The sequence below is a fragment of the Piliocolobus tephrosceles genome, chromosome 5 (genome assembly GCF_002776525.5).
Source record: "Piliocolobus tephrosceles isolate RC106 chromosome 5, ASM277652v3, whole genome shotgun sequence".
Taxonomy (NCBI): Eukaryota; Metazoa; Chordata; class Mammalia; order Primates; family Cercopithecidae; genus Piliocolobus; species Piliocolobus tephrosceles.
The window spans coordinates 50,694,720-50,718,103 of NC_045438.1; the positions used below are offsets into that span (position 1 = coordinate 50,694,720).

At 45.4% G+C, this 23,384-nt stretch overlaps 3 long non-coding RNA genes across 5 annotated transcripts in view; 1 reads left to right on the plus strand and 2 right to left on the minus strand.

The window, feature by feature from the left end:
- Positions 1-2,231, plus strand: part of LOC113223309 — a 7,953-nt gene extending 5,722 nt beyond the window's left edge. Inside the window, exon 3 of the long non-coding RNA XR_003308671.2 lies at positions 543-2,231. This is a non-coding gene — a long non-coding RNA (uncharacterized LOC113223309). The remainder of the gene's footprint in view (positions 1-542) is intronic.
- A 5,542-nt stretch (positions 2,232-7,773) lies between these two features.
- Positions 7,774-14,576, minus strand: LOC113223312. Its single transcript, XR_003308673.1, has 3 exons — positions 12,690-14,576; positions 7,956-8,055; positions 7,774-7,832 (listed from the first exon to the last, which is right to left on the minus strand). It is a non-coding gene; the product is annotated as an uncharacterized LOC113223312 (long non-coding RNA).
- A 757-nt stretch (positions 14,577-15,333) lies between these two features.
- Positions 15,334-23,045, minus strand: LOC113223311. Of its 3 annotated transcripts, XR_004228949.1 has the most exons (3): positions 22,821-23,045; positions 22,077-22,574; positions 15,334-15,962 (listed from the first exon to the last, which is right to left on the minus strand). It is a non-coding gene; the product is annotated as an uncharacterized LOC113223311 (long non-coding RNA). The 3 variants fall into 3 exon arrangements; XR_004228948.1 differs by lacking the exon at positions 22,821-23,045 and having other exon boundaries at positions 22,077-22,777; XR_004228947.1 differs by lacking the exons at positions 22,077-22,574; positions 22,821-23,045 and adding an exon at positions 17,618-18,592.
- Positions 23,046-23,384: the final 339 nt, after the last annotated feature.

Genomic DNA, 23,384 nt, shown 5'->3' on the forward strand with positions numbered 1-23,384 from the left:
ACCCAGGGGTAAGTTTCAGATGGCCCAGGACAGGAGGGAGCAGGTACAGTGATAGGTTAGAGGCATTTATAGTTTTCATGTAAAAATACAAATGGGGGCTGGGCACCGTGGCTCACGCCTGTAATCTCAGCACTTTGGGAGGCTGAGGTGGGCCGATCAGAAGGTCAGAAAGTTGAGACAAGACTGATCAACATGGTGAAACCCTGTCTCTACTAAAAATGCAAAAATTAGCCAGGTGTGGTGGCGCACGCCTATAATCCTAGCTACTTGGGAAGCTGAGGCAGGAGGATCGTTTGAACCCAGGAGGCAGAGGCTGCAGTGAGCTGAGGTTGTGCCACTGCATTCCAGCCTGGGCAACAGAGTAGGACTTTGTCTCAAAAAAAAAAAAAAAATACAAATGGGAAGGTCATCTTACCCCTCAAGAGGTCTAGAGGCAAGGCTAAGATGTGGCAGAGAGAGTAAGGCCAGGAAATTGTAAGGAGAACAGGATGGGGATGCAAAATTTGTCAAGACCAGAGCTGATCTCTCTCTAAAGGGGGCAGAACCCCTCACCCTGCAGGCCAGGATGTCTTGTGAGCAGAAAGCCGAAGGACACAGCAGTGGATCTTGGCAGTTCGGTTTCAATGGACAGATCTTCCTCCTCTTTGACTCAGAGATCAGAATGTGGACAACGGTTCATCCTGGAGCCAGAAAGATGAAAGAAAAGTGGGAGAATGGCAAGGATGTGACCATGTCCTTCCATTACATCTCAATGGGAGACTGCACAAGATGGCTTGGGGACTTTTTGATGGGCATGGACAGCACCCTGGAGCCAAGTGCAGGAGGTAACTGAAGAAAGAGAAATGGGGATCTCAAGTGGGTATCCCTGGAGGAGGCTCAGAAGAAAGCAATCTGGGGCATTCCCAAGAGGAGGGGGTTTTGAGTTCCCGGGCACACTCAATTCCTGTGGCAGAAGTTTAGGGCTTCATTCCAGAGAAACCAGTTCGGGTACCAGCGATTAATGTGGAAAGTGAAGAGAAGAGAGTGTCCAGGACAAGGTTTAGAAAAGCCCAAACCCCTGGGACACATGGGATTCCTGGCCGGGCCCTGGGCTGATGCCCCTGCCATCCCACCTCCATCACACTCCAGATCCTGAGCCAGCTGATGGCTCTGTCTGGAGCAGAGTGGACTCAGAGACCAGGGATATGGTGGCACATGGGGGCGGGTGACCTGCTGCTGGAGTTTCATGCTTACCTCTGAGCTCACCAGGAATGGATGGCACAGGCCATGGACAGTCACATTCAGAGTTATGGGTGCCACTTCAAGGTGATGTGGGAAGCTCTCTGATGTGGAACATCAAGGAAATGGTAGGTACAGGCTTCAGGGCCAGGGCTGGGTGTGCAGGGAAAAACCTGCCCCTCAGTGACAGGGGCTGTGAGATGGGGAGTAGTGACTATGGAGGGGTTTCCCAGGACAAATGACCCAGGATTTCTTCAGCGACATAAACCAACGCTGTGTCTTTTTGGAAGGGTGAACATGTCCCCAAGAAGGCACCGTGAGCATGGTCTCCTTCAAAGTCTTTATTCTTGCTGTCAGCATGTCCATCATAATATAAAGTTAGCAGTAAAATATTCCACTAAAGTGCAGTATATTTTCTCATGTTGGTATTGCATTTCTGTTTCTTTGTCAGACTAGAACATCTGAACTAGTAAAAGATTAAGCAACCCAAATGCTGGATTAAAAAAATGTTAAACCTTTCAAATATATTAATGAGGACTTAAAAGTAACACACAATAAGAAGTATCACATGAATCTAAATCTCTCCACATAGTTTCAAAAATATAGAGATCAAATAATAGGGCAAAGAAAGCACCCTGATCTATATTTTCAGTAAAATGAGTAGATAGGAAATGCCTAAATCCATCAGATCCTTGTCTGTAAAACAGATAATCGAAACAACTGGTGAATCTTGGGTAGTGTCTGAGCATGAGATGGATGTAAGGTATGGATGTGAAATCTGTTTTGGTGATTGTATTGTGCTTATTAGGAGAGTGTCGTGGTTTGTAGGAAGAACACTAAAGTATGGAGCATGAGGTGGCATCATTAAAGATGAGGCATCAGTGTGGCAGCTCGCTCTCAAGTAGTGCAGGCAGAGAAGTTCTCTGGATTCTGCTTGCAAATACTTTGCAATTCTTGGTGGTTTCACATTGGTTTTTTTGTTTGTTTTGTTTTGTTTTGTTTTACTAGTTGAAAGTGGGAATGTAAGAAAAACATACTTTTAAGAAACTGATGTAAAGAGATGAATACCTCAATAAATCCACTACGGTTCCTTCTCCTCCAAAGCCAGGGCCTCCAGGTGTTTCCCTCTCACTCTCTGTTCTCTGCTTTGGGCAGCTTCTCCTGCCTTCTCCTTTCTGGAGGCAACTCCCAGGTCCTTCTAGAGCCGGAAGCACCTCAGTCAAAACAGGAGCTGGGATCATTCAGGTTCACAGGCCTTGATCCTCACTTGAACACCGGAGCTGGCAGGAGGCGAATCAGAGCAAAGACTCACCAACTATTCTGAGATTAGACCAGCTGTCTTAGCTGCGTAGGTATGTGCATGTGGTGTGCATTGTGTGTGTGCATGTGTGTCTGTGTCTGTGTGTGTATGTGTGTTTCCATGGATTTTCTGCCTGACACTCATGACTATAATAGAAATTTCCCACACTTCCTCCCTGTCCCTTCTCACCTCCTGACATCTCTTCCTCTCTGATCCTCTATGGTCAAACTCTCCTGGCCTATTCCTGGTCCTATCTTGCTGCCTCCAGGCTTTCTGTTGTGGTGCATCCTCTGGCAAGTATTCCATTTCCCACCAGCTCAGAGTCAGTCATGATTTAAAAGTTGGGCACAAATGTTACCTCTCATTAGGTTAGCCATACCTTCCTGTATTAGGATTCTCTGGAGAAACAGAAGTAACTCTGTGTGTGTGTGTGTGTCTCTGTGTGTGTGTGTGTGTGTGTGTGTAGGCAGAGAGAGAGATGGAAAGATTTATTATTAGAAATTGCCTCACACTAATATGTGGCTGGCAAGCCCACCATCTGCAGTGTGGGCCACCCAGCTGGAGACCCAGGAGAGCTGATGCGGCACGTGCAGTCTGCTGGAGGATTTTTTTTTTTTTTTTTTTTTTTTTTTTTTTTTGACAGGTCAGTCTTTTAGATCTTTCAAAACATCCACTAATTAGATAAAGCCCACCTCTGTTACAGGGGTAATCTGCTTTACTCAACATTCACCAATTTAAACATCAGTCTCATCCAAATCACCTTCCAGGTTGACACATCACATCACACCTCCCCAGGCTAAATTATTTCCCACTCCTGTGTCCTGAACCCACAGTGAGAGGACTTCACTGTGTGAGATCGGATTGAATGAAGAAAATGTGGTCCACACACACCATGAAAATCTATGCAGCCATGAAAGACAACAAAATCAAGTTCTTTCCAGCATCATGGATGGACCTGCAGGGCAGTATCATAAGTGACCTAACACAGAAGTAGAAAACCGCATGCTGCAGATTCCCATTTACAAGTGGGAGCTAAACACTGAATACACATGAATGTAAAGATGGAGACACTGGAGATCACTAGACAGGGGAGTGGGGAGGGCAACATGGACTGAAGAACCACCTGTTGGGTACTATGCTTACTGGCTGTGATGGGATCACTGGGGCCCCAAGCCTCAGCCTCCCACAATTGACCCATGTGACAAACTTGCATGTGTACCCTTTATGATATGAATTGAAATAAAAAATTAATAAATAAAATAAAATCACATGAGGCCAAAAAAAAAAAAAAAAAAAAGAAGAAGAAGAAGAAGAAGAATTAACTGACAGGAGCGAGAGAGAGCTCTGCACTATGAATTCTATCCCTGTTCTAAAAATACACACTCTTGGTCGGGCTCACACCTATAATCCCAGCACTTTGGGAGGCCAAGGTGGATGGATCACAAGGTCAGGAGTTTGAGACCAGCCTGGCCAATATGGTGAAATCCATTTCTACTGAAAATACAAAAAAATAAAAATAAAAACCCAAAAATTAGCCTGGTGTGGTGGCACATGCCTATAATCCCAGCTACTCAGGAGACTGAGGCAGGAGAATTGCTCCAACCCGGGAGGCGGATGCTGTAGTGGGTCAAGATCGCACTACTGCACTCCAGCCTGGGCGACAGAGAGAGACTCTATCTCAAAAAAAAAAAAAAAAAAAAAAAAATACACTCTAGTGATCTAAAATAATTGTAAAGTGTATGATCATAATTGTATAAAAATTACATATGATTGCACCAAAACCCCAACATGAAACACTGTGTGATGGAATATCAGATGATTTCCACCTTGTTCTTTATACCCTTCCTTTTTGTCCCATTTTCAAGTGACATTTTTTTGTTTATCCTCAGGCTTCCCCTTCTGCATCTACCACCTCCTTTTTCACTGTCCACCTCAGTCCTTCCTCTGGCCTGGGATTGTGGCTTCCTTAGCACTCAAGGGACAAGAGCTGCATTCAGCCTCAGGATAGAGGAGGACACAGGGCAGGTGGTGGAGGTGGTCTCACATTGCAGAGGAAACTAACAGACCCCAATCTCTATCACAGACAGCTGTGTTTCTCCACCAGGTTATCTACAACCAAGACAAACTTGCCCCTTTCCTGATTGGTTTTTTGTTTTTTTTTTTTCTCCCTCTTTTCAACTCCTTGATGAAAATTCATATTCTTCCTCCTAACATTTATTTCTACTTCTTGCCTTCACAATATATTCTGGTTTATTGTGCCCAGAGAACACCGGTTCCACCATGTCCTAAGTTACCATCTAAAGTGTAGCGAACAAATGGGCAACAAAGAGGCCCCTACCCCAATGACTGTCCTTTCATTTATTCACTCACAGGGTAGGTATAGCCTCAGCATGGATAATGGGCTGTGCCATGAATGCTTCCCTGAGGAAAACAGACAAAATCCCTGCTCCAGTGGGGACAGCAAGTGAACATAATGAGCAGGTGTATTCCAGAATGTAGGAAAGTGACAGATGACTTAGGGGGTGGAGAACAAGGATGTGGGAAGGAAGAGAGAGAGGGGGAGGCCCAAGGTCCTCAGTAACCAGAACAAAAAGGTCTCCCAGGAAGGTGACATGTGAGTCCTGGCTTCATGGAGGTGAGCTTTCCCGCAGGAGGCAGAGCCCGAGAAATGGCCTGGAATGGTCCAGGGAAAATCCAGAAGGTGCCTCCGTAACATTTTCAAGATAGCCCTAAAACAAAAGAAATAACCAAGAATGTATCTATTAAGTAGTTAGGACCAAACAATATATATTTATGACTTAGCAATTTCATCACCGTTTAAGAAAATATTTCACATAAATTGAAAAAGTAGTATGTTTGTTTCATTCTTAAATAATCACAAGTGTTTACTAATGGACATGTGTACCTACTGGGCACTGAACAACTTCTCAAACCTTGGGAGCCGATTGGACACAGTTGCCATCATTTCCTATTTCATACAGATTTTTACAGGGGTTCTTGTTTTTTAATCACACCATCTGTTGAAAGCACAGATTGTAAAATTACATCTAAAGCAATGGTGCATAGTCTTAAGGTTGAAACTGTGAAATACCTTGCACTAGCACTTCCTGAGGTGTCCGGCAGATGTGACTGCTCATCCTTCAAATATTTCAGTAACCCCAGAATGTTTTCTCACAGTGAGTTTGTGCTGAGTTCCTCGGCACACAGCCTGGGATCCACAGCCATGGGCTAGAGAGAGGACAAAAGAGGCAGTGACATCATGGCGCATGAGGGGTCCATAAAGAGTTCCTTTTTGGGAGAGTTGGGGCAGTTCCTCCCACCCTGCAGATCAAGATTCCCTGAGGGCAAAGAGCAGAGGGGTGCTCTCTGGTGGCCCAGCAGTTCTGCCCCAGGGGAGAGGTTTCTCTTTTGCTGCAGCGAAAAGAAACAGGATGCTGCTTCATCCCAGAGCCACGTTGTTTCAGATAACACAGTGACATCCTACTTGATGGCTTCAGAAATCCTTGGAGAGCTGAGAGACAGCACCTGAGGTGACAAGAGAGTAGGCAGGTTTGGTTGGACATGACAGCTCTCGAGATGACACCCAGTTTCTCCCGTGCGTCTGTCTGTGTGCCTATATGTTTCTGTGAGTGTGTGTGTGTGTGCATGCATGTGTGTGTGTGTGCGCCTGTGTCTGTATGTGTGCATGTGTTTGTGTTTGTTTCTATGAGTGTGCATGTCTGTGTGTGTGTGTGTGTGTGTGTGTGTGTGTGATAACATACATGTATGAATGGTGAATTGATTTCCTGGTTGATTTGCTGTGGAGGGAGACAGGGACTCCAAGGAAGTTTCTTCATCCACCTAGCCTATCATCCTGCCTGACAGTCCCTCCTCCCTGTGGAAAGAATCTATCCCAGTAACTGAGGCTTCATTACTGCAGACTTCTCACAGCTCCTCAAACTTCTGTGATATTTGCACTCCCAGGCCTCCTCCTCATGCTTGTCCCTCTGCCAGGTGCCCTGTCTTCTCCCATCTGGCCACGCTGTATTCTTTCTATTCCTACAAGAACAGCTGAAATGCCACCTCCTGAAAAGCCTCCATGCAACTCCCCAGGCAGAATGAATCACCCCCTCTTCTGTCCTCTGATAGCCCCAACCACTGCGGGGACATCACATCATCATCAGCAGCCACATGGGTGTTTGTTTCTGTCCCTAGATACTAAGTTCCTGGAGGACAGGAAACATCCATCACCCACATGTAAACCCAGCACCTAGCACAGTGGCTGCCTTATGATAGGGTTTAAGACACATGGGAAGAATCCAATCATCAGACTACCCCAGGGCTGCTAGAACTCAGAAAGGGATCCCCGTAATTTGGGGGATTGGACAAAGGTCTTCATTTCTGTTCTTTCCAGCACCAACCTCCATGGCTCCACTCATCCCTACTCCTTCCTCCAATTAAGATTGGCCAGTCAGGAGAGCGGTAGGGGCAGGAGCAGCTCCACCTGGTCTCCTCCACCACCCATGGTGGGGTGCACCCTTGGTGGGACCTGATAAGCACAACAGCTTCTGGGCCTAGGGGACCCGGGGTCTCCGCAGCCCCACAGAGACCAGGAGGAGCTGTTCAGCCACTTGCAGAGACAGCCAGAGAGAGTGCTTCAAGGACTGCAGGGAGCTCTGGAGAAGTGGGGAGTTCAGGACCCTCTTTTGTGGGGCATGAGAAATTTAGGCAAGATCATGTCTACAAAAGAGGCTATAACTTTGGGTTATCAAAACTTTCACCTCCTTACCCCTTCCAGATCAGAGTGGGTGCTTTACTTGTTTTTATGGATTATTATGTCACCCAAAATTAGAGGTCAGAATCACCCTAAATATTTGAAACTTCTTCAAGATTTGACAAATGCATAACATTTTCATGCCACTTCTATTTTTAAGAAGCTGTGGCTGAAGAAACATTTTATTGTATAGCATTGCCCACATTAATTATACAGAATTTTAAAAATCTACATAATGTCATACAACCATGACAAAAGTAAAAACTAAAAAGTAGCAACTTTTTGGACCAGGAGTGGTGGCTCACACCTGCAATCCCAGAAATTTGGGAGGCCAATGCTGGAGAATCGCTTGAGGCTAGGAGTTGGAGATCAGCCGTGGCAACATGGTGAGACCATGTCTCTACAGAGAATTTTAAAAATTGACCAAGCGTAGTAGCACAAGCCTGTAGTCCCAGCTCCTCAGGAGGCTATGGTGGGAGGATCACTTGAGCCAGGGAGTTTGAGGTTGCAGGGGGTTGAGGTGATGCCACTGCACTCCAGACTGGGTGACACAGTGAGAGCCTGTCTCAAAGAAAACAACAACAAAACCAACATAAGAAATGACAAAGAAAAAATTAAACACAAATGAGCAAATTTGACAGAGGACTTGTGCGACCCAAATGACCAAATCATGCAACTTCTTACTTTTGATATAGTCAGGGGTCTGCTGAGTGTCAGCATTCCCAGAATGTTCCATCTCATGAAATATAATTTCCTCTGGTGAATCCACTCCTTAGTCCAGGTCCTCCGAGAAGAAGCAAATGGGATTCACATGAGGGGATTTCATTGGTGGAAACCCTGGGAGAACCTTTCAGCAGGACACAGTTCTGACACCAAGTGCAGAAGGGAGGGACATGAGGTTGGACAGGTGCATCCTACACTACAGTGAACGGTGCTGGGACAACTGGATGGTGCATGCAGAAGAATGAGGCAGGTCCCCTCCTTACAGCACACACAAAAACTAGCTCTAGATGAATGGCAGATGTCCACCTAAGACATGAAACTATGAAAGCCTTAGAAGAAAATAGGGCTGTAAATTCTTGTGACCCCGGATTTGGCAAACGCTTAAGTACTGTATGCCAATAGCACAAATGGCAAAATAAAAGGTATTTTAATTTCATTTCATGCAAATGTAAACTTTTGTGCTTCAAAAAGGACTCCATTTAGAAGGTTAGAAAAAAACTTATGGAATGAGGAAAATATTTGAAAATCATATATCTGGTAAGGGACTGGTATCCTGAATATCCGAAGAACTCTTGCAAATCAATATTCTAAAGTGAAATAACCCAATTTATATATATGCAAGAGAATTGGAATAGACATTTCTCCAATGTGAGACAGGTATACTACAGGGTGGTCACAAAAGAATAGAAAACTTTAGGCAGCAGTTTCAGGTAACTAGCAAAAAGAATCTGTTCAAATATCTGCAGAGGCTGTGGGCTGGTAAGATGCTGAAAACCAGAATGTAGACCAAGCTGCCTAAGAATGAGTGGACCCAACATGGCCCTGGATTTGACCTAGGTTTCACCTAGGACCTCATTACATGCTGATTAACATACTAAACCCACACCAGCCAGCTCTCTAGCAGCTCTGAAGATACCCGTATTTGGTGTGAAAATGCGGGCACCACAGTTGTGAGAAACCCTCTCCTTTTTCAAAGAATTTTCATGAACATTCCCCCCTTTCGTTGAAGAAACTCATAAAGGTGGCAGCCCCAAACCCCCTTGCACCTGCCTCTCTCTTGAGTTCCCCCGCACTCCCTTTACTTGAGTGTGTACTTTTCCTTTTACAATAAATATCCGTTCTTTCTCTATTTTCTACTGGTCCTTGAATTCATCTTCCCAGGCGGTGTCAAGACACCGACACCGGCTGGGGTCACAGTCCCACTGCGGTTTGCAGACTTCCCCTTCCCCACTGACATCAGAAGAAGAATGCAGGCAGGGCGCGGTGGCTCACGCCTATAATCTCAGGAGCTTGGGAGGCCGAAGCTGGCGGATCGCCTGAGGTGGGGAGATGGAGACCAGTCTGATCAACATGGAGAAACCCCATCTGTACTAGAAATACAAAAAACTAGCCGGGCGAGGTGGCGCATGCCTGTAATCCAAGCTACTTGAGAGGCTGAGGCAGGAGACTCGCTTGAACCCGGGATACAGAGATTGCGGTGAGCAGAGATCACCCCATTGCACTCCAGCCTGGGCAACAGGAGGGAAGCTCAGTCTCAAAAAGAAGAAGGAGAAGCAGAAGAAGGAGGAGAAGGAGAAGGAGAAGGAGACGCAGAAGGAGTAGGAGAAAGAAAAGAAGGAGAGAAGGAAAAGGAGAAGGAGAAGGAGAAGAAGGGCAGTGAACCCAGGAAAAGGTGCTCAGCGTCCACAGCCCTCAGGGAAATGCCAACCGCACCCACAAGGGGACGCCTCACCCCGCTGGAATGGCTGACCCCAAACACAGTGAGGCTGGAGGGGGTGGGGCCTGCGTTCCTTACAGGGCAGAGAGCAGGAGATGGGGAGTCCATGAGTGTGGGGGATGTGTGCGTGTCACCCTCTCCCCATTTTCCTGGCGGAGGTTCCTCCCTTTTTTCTGGCCCTACTTCCTTCCTTCCTCTCCCTTTCTCCTGCCCTCCCTCCTATCCTTCTGTTCCACCCATTCCAAGGTTTTCTCCCCCTCACGACGTCCATACTTGAGGCCCCCAGCCCAGCGGAAAAGCCAGGAGCCCTGGACCGGGAGTGTCGAGGTTGGGGAGGCGACAACTGGAAGCCCCTGCCGGACCCTGGACACTTAGCACCTAGTGAGTCTCAGTCTCCCTCCTGCAGGAGCCCCAGGGCAAGGAGAATGGGGGATCCTCGCGGGGACCACACTGTTAGGGCCCCACGGATCCGAGTGGGATGGTGACGTCCCAACTTTCCGGATTCAAGAGATTCTCCTGCCTCAGCCTCGTGAGTAGCTGGGATCACAGGTGCCCACCACCACACCAGGCTAATTTTTTTGTTTTTAGTAGAGACGAGGTTTCACCATGTTGGCCAGGCTGGTCTCGAACTCTTGAATTCTGGTGATCCACTCACCTCAGCCTCCTAAAGTGCTGGGATTACAGGCATGGGCCACCGCACCCAGCCCATCCTATATTTAATATGCTGCTTCATCAGTGTGTTGAGTTCCAAATTTTAATTGACAAATTTTTCATTGCTATAAGTGCTGCTTGGTTCTTTCTGTTTCAGGTATAACTAGTCTTTTTGACAATGTCTTAATAGTTGCAGTGGGTTTTATTCTTTTATGTCTTTAATGATTTAAGGATACATATTTTGCTATTTCCTTTGTAGTTCTAATATCTGTAGTTCTTCAGGGCCTAACCTACTCTGTGGGATTGACTCAGTCACTTCCTGTGGTTTGACTCTTGATACATTCTGTAGGTTTCTGAGCTTTTTTGTGGCATGGCTTTTTTACTGTAGGAAACCTCTGCTGCCTACGTGAGGTTGTGTTCTGCAGAGATATTATGTTTGATTCTGTCAACGCCTGTGGATCGCCACAAGCCAGGGATCATTTTTGTTAATTTTTTGGCTCGCACATTCCTGGAGCAGTCAGGTAGAAAACATTCTAACACTCAGGAAAGCTGCAGTGATGAATCCTCAGGGCAGAGTGCTTTACTGGATTTTACAGGCGCAGTGCTGCTCTCGCTGGGCATCATTGTTGCTGCTGTGGCTCTTTGTTAGTTTCTTGGGAGGAGGAGACACCTTAGCAAAAAAGCTTTTAAAACAAGATTTGAAATTATTTTGAGAAAAAAAAATTCCTGGTTTTCTTGCTCTGTTGTTGCTCTGTCATGTGGTGCCTGCCAGTTACAGCTAAACAGTCACTTTTGTGGTTTCTAGGCAGAAAAATGCTCAAATCACAAGTAAATGTCTAGGCGTCCCAGGAGGTGACTCTGGTAGTGTGTATGTTCATTGCTCATTTGCACTCTTAAAGGTACAATTTTCCTGACTTTTTAACGTTTTCCTAGGGTGCCATCCTGTATGTTAAATTTAAAATTGATGATTTCTTCTCAAAGGTAGTGTTACCATAATTCACACAGTTTAGATATACTATAAAAAAGCATTTAAATCCATTCAACATTGTTCATTAAGCTTCTGTTTGAGTCATAAAATATCTTGTCATGTCTGATTAATTCAACTGAGTTCAGTTTTTAAACAGCACTGCTGTTCTACAATGTGCTACTTGTTGTTAAAACCTAAAAGTCCTAAGTGTTTCCAATAACTGAAAGGGATTGGGTGTTTTACTAAGTTATCTATCATAATTATCATAAATTTAAGACTGTGGGCTGATTTTATGAAATCTATAAAGTATAGAAATAATAAGAAGTAAAAATGAATTTAATGTAGTTCTAGCCTTCATTTTGTCTAAAAGCCAATGTCCAGTGAAAACACTTATTTTCCTCCCTCTGCAAACCTGAAGCAAGCACTGCTAGAAATGTGATTTTCTACAGAAGTGACAGGTTGATAAGATGATTCATGACTGAAGTAATATTATTCAATTGTTTTGTATTTATAGCCTGGGAATATGCTTTACAACATGGCCAAATGTCTGTATGTTTCAATATACTCCCAAAGATAAGAGACTTTTTTTGTGTGTATGTGACACAGTTTTGCTCTGTCATCAGGCTGGAGTGTAGTGGTGCAATCTCAGCTCACCACAACCTCTGCCTCCCAGGTTCAAGTGATTCTCCTGCGTCAGCCTCCCAAGTAGCTGGGACTACAGGCACGTGCCACCGCACACAGCTAATTTTCATATTTTTAGTAGAAATGGGGCTCTACCATGTCGGCCAGGATGATCTCAATCTCTTGACCTCATGATCCACCCGCCTCAGCCTCCCAAATGCTGGGATTACAGGCGTAAGCCAACGTGCCCGGCCAAGAGACTTTAAGCTCCTATGTTCATAGAGGAGTATTGTCTGTAAATTATATCTCAGTAAGTATAGTATTTATAAAATATGGAGGAGAGAAGACTAGCAGTAGCTGTGTAAGAGAAAAACAATAAGCTTATCTGATCTACAAGGAGCATCTATGACATGGTGGGTTAAAATATAAACCATTCTCTACCTCCTTGAGACTGTGACTAACAGCCTAGAACAGTACAAATCCACTGGATGAAGACAGGAAAGAAGCTCAGGCTTCTGGCTCCCTCACCCAAATTACCCCAGAGAAACAATGGAAGGAAGAAGGAAACACTTGGCAAACAGACTACACAACAGCAACCCTGGTTGCAAGATAACGACAGAGTATTCTTTCTAAAATATGAAGGAAAAGAACTTGAGCCTAGAATTTTTTTATCCGAATTCTCATTTAAATAAGAAGGTATCCTTTCTGTTGCAGCCATAACAAATTGCCACATACTTACCTACTTAAATCAGTACATCTTTATTATTTCACAGTCCTCTAGGTTACAAGTCTGAGATGGCTTGATTGGTTTCTCTGCTCCCAGTTCCTCAAGGTCAAGGTCAAGGTGTCCACCCGCTGGGCTCTGATTGGGAGGTTTTGGAAGCCTCTGCTGCGAAGTACATTCAGGTTGCTGGCAGAATCCAGTCCTTGGATCTGCGGTACTGAGGTCTCAGCTTCCCTGCGGACTGTCAGCTGTGACCCTTCCCTAACTCCTAGAGGCCCCTCTCCAGTCTTGCTCACGGCCCCCACATCTCAGGGTCAGCAACAGTGCATGGAATCCTTCTCATGCTTAGAATCTCTCTGACATCAGATGTATCTTTCTTGGCTCCAGCCTGAGAAAATTCTCAGCTTTTTAGAGCTCATGTAATGACACTGGGCCCACTCAGAGAATCCAGGAAAATCTCTCTTTTTAAGGTCAACTGATTAGTAGTTTTAATTATGAATGTGCAGAGCCTAGACTAGCGGTGCCTAGACTCACAGTACCTAGACTAGCGGTGCCTAGACTCACAGTACTTAGACTAGCAGTGCCTAGACTCACAGTACCTAGACTAGCGGTGCCTAGACTAGGAGCAGCTGGTTTGTCTAGGCCCCTCAGCCCTTATTCTCTCCATCCCCTTCTTCCTGGCCCCCTTTTCTTTCCCGTTTCCATTCCCACTTTCATACTCCTTCCTTCCTTGCTTAAAATACTGGATTTTCCTGCGGCTGGTACGCTCCAGGCTCGATCAAACAGGCTAAGACAGCAGTTAGTTGTCCTATCATCAGTGTTTTCTAGAACATATCGTTCTAAAAAAGGTACAGGAAACTTGAAGGGGCAGCTTCCGAATCCTGCCCAACACAGTGTATTAGAAATATTTGAAATGATAGAAAACCTGAAGGATATTTGCCTCCTGAAGATCCAAGTTGGAAATAGTTTAGACGAAGGTACCTCAATAGCAAGAGAAACACAGGAGATGCCACAAGAGAACCGAGGAGGACGTGACCAAAGAATCTGTTCCAGATTACTGTTATCTCACAACAAGGGAAATGTGAAGTTAGGATCGCAGAAACAAGGAAGTGTAGCTAAGAATAACCGGGAATTACAGCTAGGAAAGATATCAGGAAAATGGGGCTGGAGGTGGCACGCAAAAGGAATAGGAAAACATGCTGATACTTCTAAAATTAGGAATAAAACAAAACCATTAATACCAATAAATGTGATACATATTGGTATGAGTCATAGGTTAAGGGCAGCCACCCTAGAAGGAAACTAGAATATATAACTTTTAACCAACCAAAGAAAACCTCAGTATACTAAATGGAACACAGGTATGGAAGGGGAAATACCAACAATAAAAAGCACAGTAAATACACGTGGACCAGGCACAGTGGTTCATGCCTGTAATCCCTGCACTTTTGGAGGCCGAGGTGGGAGGATCCCTTGAGCTCAGGAGATCAAGTCCAGCCTGGGCAATATAGGCCGACCCCATCTCTACAAATATAGAAAATTAGCCCAGTGGGTGGTGCCTGCTTGTAGTTCTGGCTACTCAAAGGCTGAGGTGTAGCAAGACGAGCCGCAGACAAAACTCCTCAGACACCGGATTAAAGAAGGAAGAGGTTTTTTGTTTGGCTGGGAGCGTCGGCAGACTCTGTCTTAAGAGCCAAGCTCCCCAAAAAAGAAATTCTTGGCCATTTTAAAGGCTTACAACTTTAAGGGGTCCACGGGAAAGGATCGTGATAAATCGAGCAAGCATGGGAAACGTGACTGGGGGCTACATGCCTCAGCTAACAGAACAAAAATTTTACAATGCTTTTTTCATACAGTATCTGGAATTTACAGATAACACAAGTAGTTTAGGTCAGGGGTTGATGTTATTATTATTACTTTTTTTTAACTCCTAGGGCCGGGTGGTGGTGCCAAGGTTGTCTGGCTATTTATCTTACTTTTGTTTCTTTCTAGTTTTTTGCTTTCTGTCTCCTCCTGTCTTGTGAACTAGGCAATGTGGGGGGACGAGGGCAATAGGAGTAGTAGTGGTCTCCTTCCTTATCCCCCTCCTTGAGAATTTTCACTAATTAGTCGGAGTTCTCTCTTTTATTTTTACTTTCTAAGTCTCTTTGTGAGACACAGTGATAGTGTTTTATGTAACACACTTGTGTTGAAGTTTTCTGACGAGCCATGGTAGCTACAAAACCTTTTATCATTTGAAGGAGCAAGCGTAATACACAGGGGAACAGCAAGCAAGTTTCTATTACCAGTAATACACTTACAATGAGGATTTTAAATGTTTTGTAGCTGGAAACTATTTTCTAAATGAAGACCTAGGATCAAGCCTGTGTTAAACCTGTAAAGGCACATGTATCAACTTTGTCATGTCCTAAGCAGGTTAGTTTCTTACTGGGTCTTAAAAGCTTTTTTCTAGCGAGTAACACAGTATTTTTTAATAACAGAAGTTTTTAAGAGCCAGATGCTTGAACTTGGGGTGTCTGTTTGGGGAAAGAGTTAGTTAAAGTAAAGTTCTCTGGAGGCATTAACTCTTTTGCTTCTCAAGGCCATTGGTGTCTTACGTTAGCCTTTTTATAAACATAACATGAAGAAACATCTAGGCTGCCAGCAATGTTTTCAGCTAACTGAGCATATAGGTTTTGTCTTTTCTTTTCTTTCTTTTTTTTTTTTTGCTAAAGAAGGAGGTTCTGGTAACTTCTGGTTTATATGTTTAAAGAATGACTGAAAGACTTGGAATTGTTGCTGGGCTGGATGGGTCTGGGTTTCCTAAGTAGTATGTGTACAGTGGGAACACCTTATATAGGCGTTTCTTCTAGCATGGTTATGCGGGGTTAACAAGAACAAAATAATATACAGCATATTCATATCCAGCAAGGACAAAAGAGGTCCTTACCTGGGAAAAAGGTTGAATACCGCGACAGAACAATAGGAAAACAGTATTACAGGAAAACTATTCATCTTAAGATTTTTAACTACATTTACTTGCTCGATGAGTCCTTAAGCTTTGGCCATGCGTAGACTAGTCAGCTGCCGGTATGTGACTAGAGCAGGGCTTGTTGTCTCCTCAAGCTTCAGCCGTGTGTAGACTGGTCAATATCCGGAGTGACCAGAGCAGGGCTGTCATCCTCAGCAGCAGCTTGGTCTCGTCCCAGGATCAGCCGGGTTGGATGATCTGTGTCCTGCTGGCTGCTCCACTTGTCCTCAGCTGCCGGTGTTAGCTGACTGAGGGGATCCAAGACACAACACCTGCAACTTTAACAGCAGTGGGAGTGGACAAGGTTATAGTAGAAGGCCTGTCCTATATGGGTCCTAGAAAAATTAGATTTTACTTTAAACAGAGTCACTAGATTTAAAGGGATATCAGACTTACAGGCCTTTTTATTTATTTAATCATGAACACTTCATGTGGCTATTTTTAAAGCCTGCATTTGCTTTTTTAAGGTTAATTCCTTTAGTTTCTGGAGGTCACCTTTAATTTGACTTATGATTTGGGGGTGGCTGACCAAACAAAATCTTATAGGGCAAATACCTAGTTTGTTTGGTGGGAGTGCACCTGACTTGGAGGAGGACCGTAGGCAAAATCCTGATTTTATCTTAAACGAATTTCCTGGCAATATTTCTTCAGTAGCTGCTTGAGTGTCCAGTTCATGCGTTCCACCTTTTCTTGAACTTTGTGGCTGATAAGTTGTGTGTAACTTCTATTTTATCTTTAACAGTCTTGTTAAATCTTGCACTATTTCAGCTACAAATGCTGGCCTATTGTCTGACTTTAAAGTTAGAGGTAGTCTAAACCTGGGGATAATGTCTTTTAACAGTACTTTAGTCACTTCTTGTACTTTTTCTGTCCTGGTGGGGAAAACTTTATCCTGAAAAGGTGCAAACAAGCACTAGCCTGTACCGATAGCCTCCAGCACTGGGCAGTTCTATAAAGTCTATAAGCAGGTTTTCACAAGGTATGGCTATTTTTCCTGTTTAAGTTTCTTAGAGGAGGGGCTCTTCTCCCCCCCGCTGCCTCCCTTTGTAATTCTATTTAGTGACTTAGCCTTCAGTGAGTAATTGGAATCCAGATACAGCAGAATCTTGCTACTTTTAACTTCTAATGTGACCATGGGCTCCTGGGAGCCTAGTCTGCCCTAGTCTTTACATTCTTCAGCTCCTGTCAGCCTGATCAGATGAGTATTTGGTTCCTCCAAGGTGCCACAGACCTTGGCCGATGGCCTCTTTGTCTTGTGGCCTTGGCCATTTCCTTTATTGCCTTTTGAACATTTATCCTTCTAGTGTCCTTTCTTTTTGCATCTCACACATTAATCTCTCTCTAGCCTTGTCTGGTTCTGGAATCCTTGCCTAACTCTACTTCTTTCACATTTACATCCACGTCCACGTCCTCTCACATTGTTAATCTCTCTTTTTTTATACTTACTGTTAGTCTTTCTTTTTCTTTTGCTCTTTCCTAGTTTTGTTCCTTGGTCACAGTTAACATACACCTTGGTGGCCACTTTTATAGACTAGGTGGTATTCATGCCTGCAGCTTCTGCTTGATGTTACCCTGGGCTTGCTTTACAAATGAAGTATTCACTATATACTGTTTTCAGCAGCCTCAGGGTTAAATGGCATGTAAAAAACCAGAATGCTTTATAGTCTCTTATAAAACTGACTTAGGCTCTTGTCAGCTCCTTGAAGCATTCCTGAAATCTTTTTTATATTACTTGCTTTTTTTCTACTAACTCTTAGCCTCTGCAGAAGTGCTTCTCAGTACCTCTGCAAACGCTGAAGCTGAGTTGCATTCTCTGGGTCTTTTTTCCCCTTTTTCCTAGAGTATAACAGGCTCTTCTCTTTATATAATTTTTCATTTAATTGGAGGGTTAAACAGGCATACCAAGAGTCAGTGTAAATGTTTACAGTCTTACCTTTACTGAGTTCTAAGGCCCGAATTAAAGCATTGAGCTCAGCTTAACGACAGTGTCCAGGGTTACTACCTCATATTCTGCACATCTCTCTCCTTGTGGGTTGATGAAGCTGTTCCCGTCCACGTATAGCTCCTAGTCTACTGATGCCCAAGGCTGGTCCTGGAGGTCAGGTCTGCTAGAGTAAACTTGAGTCCAACACCTCTACACAGTCATGCTCTACAGGGCTTTAGCTGCTGGGAGCAAGGTGGCAAGTTCGGGGTGCTTCCAGTTTAGTAGATCAATGGTTGAAAAGGGCTGATAGATGAAAGTCTGTTGCCCCACCCCCTGGATGTAGGCTTGGTCATTATAATAGACAGGTCCTCGCGTCTCCGTGAGAGGCATTTACAATAGCTCAAGCAAGAACAGATCTCAGATGACCCACTTGACGATCTTGACTTCCTTCCTTGGCCTCTTGAGGCTCCGATCCTCCCCTTTGAGGTGAGACCTGGGGCATGTTAGCTCCTGAATCTCATTTCTGAGGGGGCTGTTTTCCTCAGTAAAGCAGAGTAGGCTGGGACATATGGAGAAAGAATTTCTATTATCTCTGGCGGCTCCTGCAAAACTGGCTTCTCTTACTGTTTCTGGGACTCCTTTTTTTTTATTTTTTTACTTGTCTGCTGGCGAAGCTGCTCTTACTTTTACTTTTGGCTTTTTTGCAATAAGCTGTTAAACAGGGCTAAATTTATGCTGGTTTTGTCTATGTTATATTTAACCATGAGTCAATATAAAGGAATTTGATCTAGGTACACTGGCTGTCCTCCGACCCCTGTCACCACCTTAAATACATGGCTAATTGTTCTCTGTCTATAGTTCCTTCCATGGGCCATCCAACACCAAAAGAGGGCAGTTCTAATTCACACAGAGTTCTTAACCTCTAAGGGGTTAACTTAACTCTATAATCTCTTGCAAAACCTTTCTTTTTTTTTTTTTTTTTTGAGACGGAGTCTCGCTCTGTGCCCAGGCTAGAGTGCAGTGGCCAGATCTTGGCTCACTGCAAGCTCCGCCTCCCGGGTTCACGCCATTCTCCTGCCTCAGCCTCCCCAGTAGCTGGGACTACAGGCGCCTGCCACCTCGCCCGGCTAGTTTTTTTGTACTTTTTATTAGAGACGGGGTTTCACCGGGTTAGCCAGGATGGTCTCAATCTCCTGACTTCGTGATCCGCCCGTCTCGGACTCCCAAAGTGCTGGGATTACAGGCTTGAGCCATCGCGCCCCGCCGCAAAACCTTTCTTAAGGTTCTGTAACATGCATTTTAATAGAGTAAGTTTTGATGATTTGATGACTTTCCTTTTTTCTGTTTGAAATTTTTTTAACACAGTTTCTAGCGGAGTGGGCTTACTTTGTGTCCAACCTATTTTTCTCTCGAGACAAAACAACATTCACACTGTAAGAAGGAAAGGGTAAAAGATCACTGACTTGTCTAATTCACACTAAATCAAAATCAAAACTAAAACCAAAGTGTTGTTAAAGGCATGCCTGTCTGTCAAGCAATTTAAGCCAAGTCAAAATCAGGACCAAAACCAAAGTGCCAATAAAGGCATGCCTGTTTATCAAGCAATTCAAGTCAAGTCAAAATCAAAACTAAATCAAAGTATCAAACAATTAATTCAAGTCAAGTCAAAAACAAAAACCAAAGTGCCGGTACAGGCATGCCGTGGGTGATCAGGCCACGCTTCCACTCAAATGGAGTGGGCAAGTTCCAAAGACCAGTCTTACCAAGTTTCAGATGTCCGGACTTAAAGTGCCAGTTCCTTCCCGGTGTTCAGCCACTGCCTTGATCCTCCAGGGGGGCCTGCTGTGCACTGCTCTGACCGGGGCAATTGTGTACCCGGGAGTGAACCACATCGCATCGCTCAAGCTGGCCAGAGTCCCCTGCAGGGATGCTCTACAGGGCAGGCATAAGCTACCTGAGGGGCTGCCTCGACCGTCAACCGTTGACTATCCGTTAATCACCTCGCTTCCCAGTCAAGGAACCAAGAAATGTAGCAGGATGAGCCACAGACAAAACTCCTCAGACACCAGATTAAAGAAGGAAGGCCGGGAGCATCTGCAGACTCGCGTCTTAAGAGAAGTTCTTGGCCTTTTTAAAGGCTTACAACTTTAAGGGGTCCACAGGAAAGGGTCGTGATAAATCGAGCAAGCATGGAAAAAGTGACTGGGGGCTACATGCCTCAGCTAACAGAACAGAAAGTTTTATAATGCTTTTTTCATACTGTGTCTGGGATTTACAGATAACACAAGTAGTTTAGGTTAGGGGTTGATGTTATTATTGTTACTTTTTTTTAACTCCTAGGGCCAGGTGGCCAAGGTTGTCTGGCTATTTATCTTACTTTTGTTTCTTTCTAACTTTTTGCTTTCTGTCTCCTCCTGTCTTGTGAACTAGACAAGGTAGGGGGAGGACCGCAATAGGAGTAGTAGTGGTCTCCTTCCTTAGAGGCAGTAAGATGGCCTGAGCTCAGGAGTTAGAGGCTGCAGTTAGCTATGACCACGCCGCTGCACTCCAGCCTGGACAACAGAGGAAAACCCCATATCTTAAAACAAACAAACAAAAAAGATGGCGTAGCTAAATCCTAAACAGTAATTATCATAATAAAGGTGAATTACTAAACTTATCACATAAATCACTGAAACTCCCAGGTTGGATTTTAAAATATCGAATAATGTACACTATTTTCAAAAGGCAATTAACTGTTAAATGTAAAGATTAAAAATAAAAGGTGTTGTATCTGCCAAGAAAGGCTACTTTGTTTTTTTGGTATTTGTTTCTTTTAGCCACTACAATATGCTTTATTGTTCTTGGAAAGGGCTCAGGGTTTGGCTTTAAATCAGGCTGCACACTTTTCATCAGTCTCACATCTCCCTCCCCATGCCAGGCTGACTCCAGCCCGCAATGCTGCATTACATTCCAGGCAGACATTCAGGAGCTTCCAGAAGTCTCTCCTCCTCCTGACCTCCCTGCAGTCCACGAATCCCCATGACCCCTGCTTAGGATCCAGCCCTGGAACTCACCCACCTGACCCACCCCAGACCATCCTGGCACCAGGAACAGAAGCTCGATGCAGACACCCAACTCTGTGCCAGTACGTGTGCCACTGGGGACCTGGAGCCCAGGGTGTGACACACCCAGAGGAAACAGAGGGCCCCCACATGAGTCACCCTGGCTTTCAAGGCTGTCACAGCTCCAGTGGCCTTGCCCGACCCACTTGCAACTCCAGGCCATGGGGCTTAAAATACTTGGATCTTGGCTCCCTCTCAGACCCTAACCCTTCTTTTCTCCTCCACTTTCCTTCTGGCCCCCTTATCTTTTCCCATTTCCATTACTGCTTTCAGACTCATTCCTTCTTCGCTTAAATGCAAGATTTTCGGCCAGGTGTAGTGGCTCACAACTTTAATCCCAACACTTTGGGAGGCCAAGGCTGATGGATCATGAGGTTAGGAGTTTGAGACCAGCCTGGCCAGCATAGTGAAACCCCATCTCTACTCAAAATAAAAATAAAAAACATTAGCCAGTCGTGGTGGTAGGTGTTTGTAATCCTAGCTACTGAGAAAGCTGAGACAGGGGAATCACTTGAACCCGGAAGGTGGAGGTTGCAGTGAGCCAAGATTGTACCACTGCATACTAGCCCGGGCAACAGTACAAGATTCATCAAAAAATTAATAATAATAAAAATAAAAAAAATTTAAGAAGGCAAGATTTTCCTCACCATGGTGCACTTTAGGCTCAATCAAATCATATGGAGACAGCTGTTTGCTGTCCTCATCACACTACGTTTTCTAGAAGTTTCTATCCTGATGAAGCACCCCAGACTGGTTGAAAACCAAAGTTACTCTTCGTTGGAAAATGTTTGTGGACACCCAGGTGGGCATACAAATTTCCAAGTTGTGGCTGGAACCAGTGGCTCACTCCTGTAATCCCAGCACTTTGAGAGGCCGAGGCAGGTGGATCACCTGAGGCCAGGAGATCGAGACCAGCCTGGCCAACATAGAGAGACCCTGTCTCTACTAAAATTGTAAAAATTAGCCAGGCACGGTGGCAGGCGCCTATAATCCCAGCTACTCGGGAGGCGGAGGCAGGAGAATCGCTTGAACCCAGGAGCCGGAGGTTGCACTGAGCTGACATCGTCCAGCTGAACTCCAGGTTGAGCAACAGAGCAAGATTTTGTCTCAAAAAAAAAAAAAAAAAAAAAAAAGAAAGAAAAGAAAAAGAAGAAAAAAGAAACACCAACTAAAACAGGAAAAATGGGGAAAAATATTAACCAACCTCAATGCAGCCATCTTCAGGCCCCTGGGGATTACAACTTCCGCTCCAGCTCCCCTCTGCACCTGTGCTTTTCCTCTGAGCCCCATTCACTCCCACAACTCTCTCATTCATTCACTGGTTCACTCAGCCTCCAACCACCCTTAAATCATGTCAGGCTCACCAGGTGATGGAGAGAAAAATCATCCTCTGTGGGTCTGAAAAACACGCCTGAGTCCTGATGGTGGGTCTTGCTTTCATTTCCACCCCCTCACAGCACACTCAGGGCCATCAAGAGGCCATGGCCTGGACTCAGAGCTCCAGCTCTCCTCAGGGTGGGCCTGGCATTTGCTGACTTCAAGGAGGGCAGCAGGGCTCACAACTAAAATAGGAAACCTGCCCTGGGTGCTTAGCATGTGCAAGGACAGGGTTCCTTGTAGAATCTGCTCATTTCATCCGTGTTCATACCATTTGTCATTTTCCACATGCCGACATCCATGCCCAGAAAGCTGAAGAACCTTGCACAGGAATATTCAGCCACAGTATCAGCTGACTTCCATGTCTGAATGCATGATCTCTAGATCACAGCCATTACAGTCACTTTTGGGCCACTTCTATCCCCATTCTGGGCTGGTCTGAGTCTGGTGGCCAAATGCGGGCATCAGGGGTGAGGCAGGAGAGCCTAGGTGTGCACAGAGGCCCCTTTAAAAACTCTCCTGTTCTGCAGAGCAAGCTGCAGCTGCAGGAAGAGGACCCAGCATAAAAGAGCTGCAGCGGGGAACTCAGCGGGGGCGATATTTGCATGGGGAACTCATTGGGGGCGATGTTTGCATCAGGGAACTCAGCGGGGGCGATGTTTGGGCAGATGGAAACCCCCTGCAGTCCACAGCCCCCCAGGTTTGGCCCCAGCCCCCGATTAGGCTCTCACCTGGCTGTCCTGCTCGAGGATCTCCTGCCAGCCTTCTTCTGTCTTCCTCCTGTTTCCCCAGTCACTGACCCAGGTCACCCAGCCTCAGGGGTGGTGCTGCCAGGGTCTTCCCAGTGGCCTCCTCCCAGGAATAACCCGGATTGCTTGTCCCCAACCCTATGCATGGGAGGCTGTTTTCACACACAGATGCCCAGACCCACCAAGCTGTGCCCCTCCCAAATCTGAGAACAGCTTACCCCTCTGTGTCTGTTGTCCCGTAGACCACTCTTCACGTGTCCCCTCCTGGACAGTGGCTCTAGTGCATCAGGCCAGAACCTTCTAGGCTCCTGTGTCCCTGCTCAGTCACAGAGGTGGCTGCCCTCCCATGACCCTGTCCTGAAAGCAGAGACAGGCCCTGGGCTTGTCTCTTTTCTTCCTCTTTTCCACAGCTTCAGTACCCTAGGGATTGCTGGTCACCAGCTGCAGGTTCTCCCCACATGAAGACTCATTCAATGGGGAAGGGGCTGAGTGGCTGGGGGCAGAGTGGGCTCAGGAGCTCTGCTCACTCCTCACCCCAGGATAAGC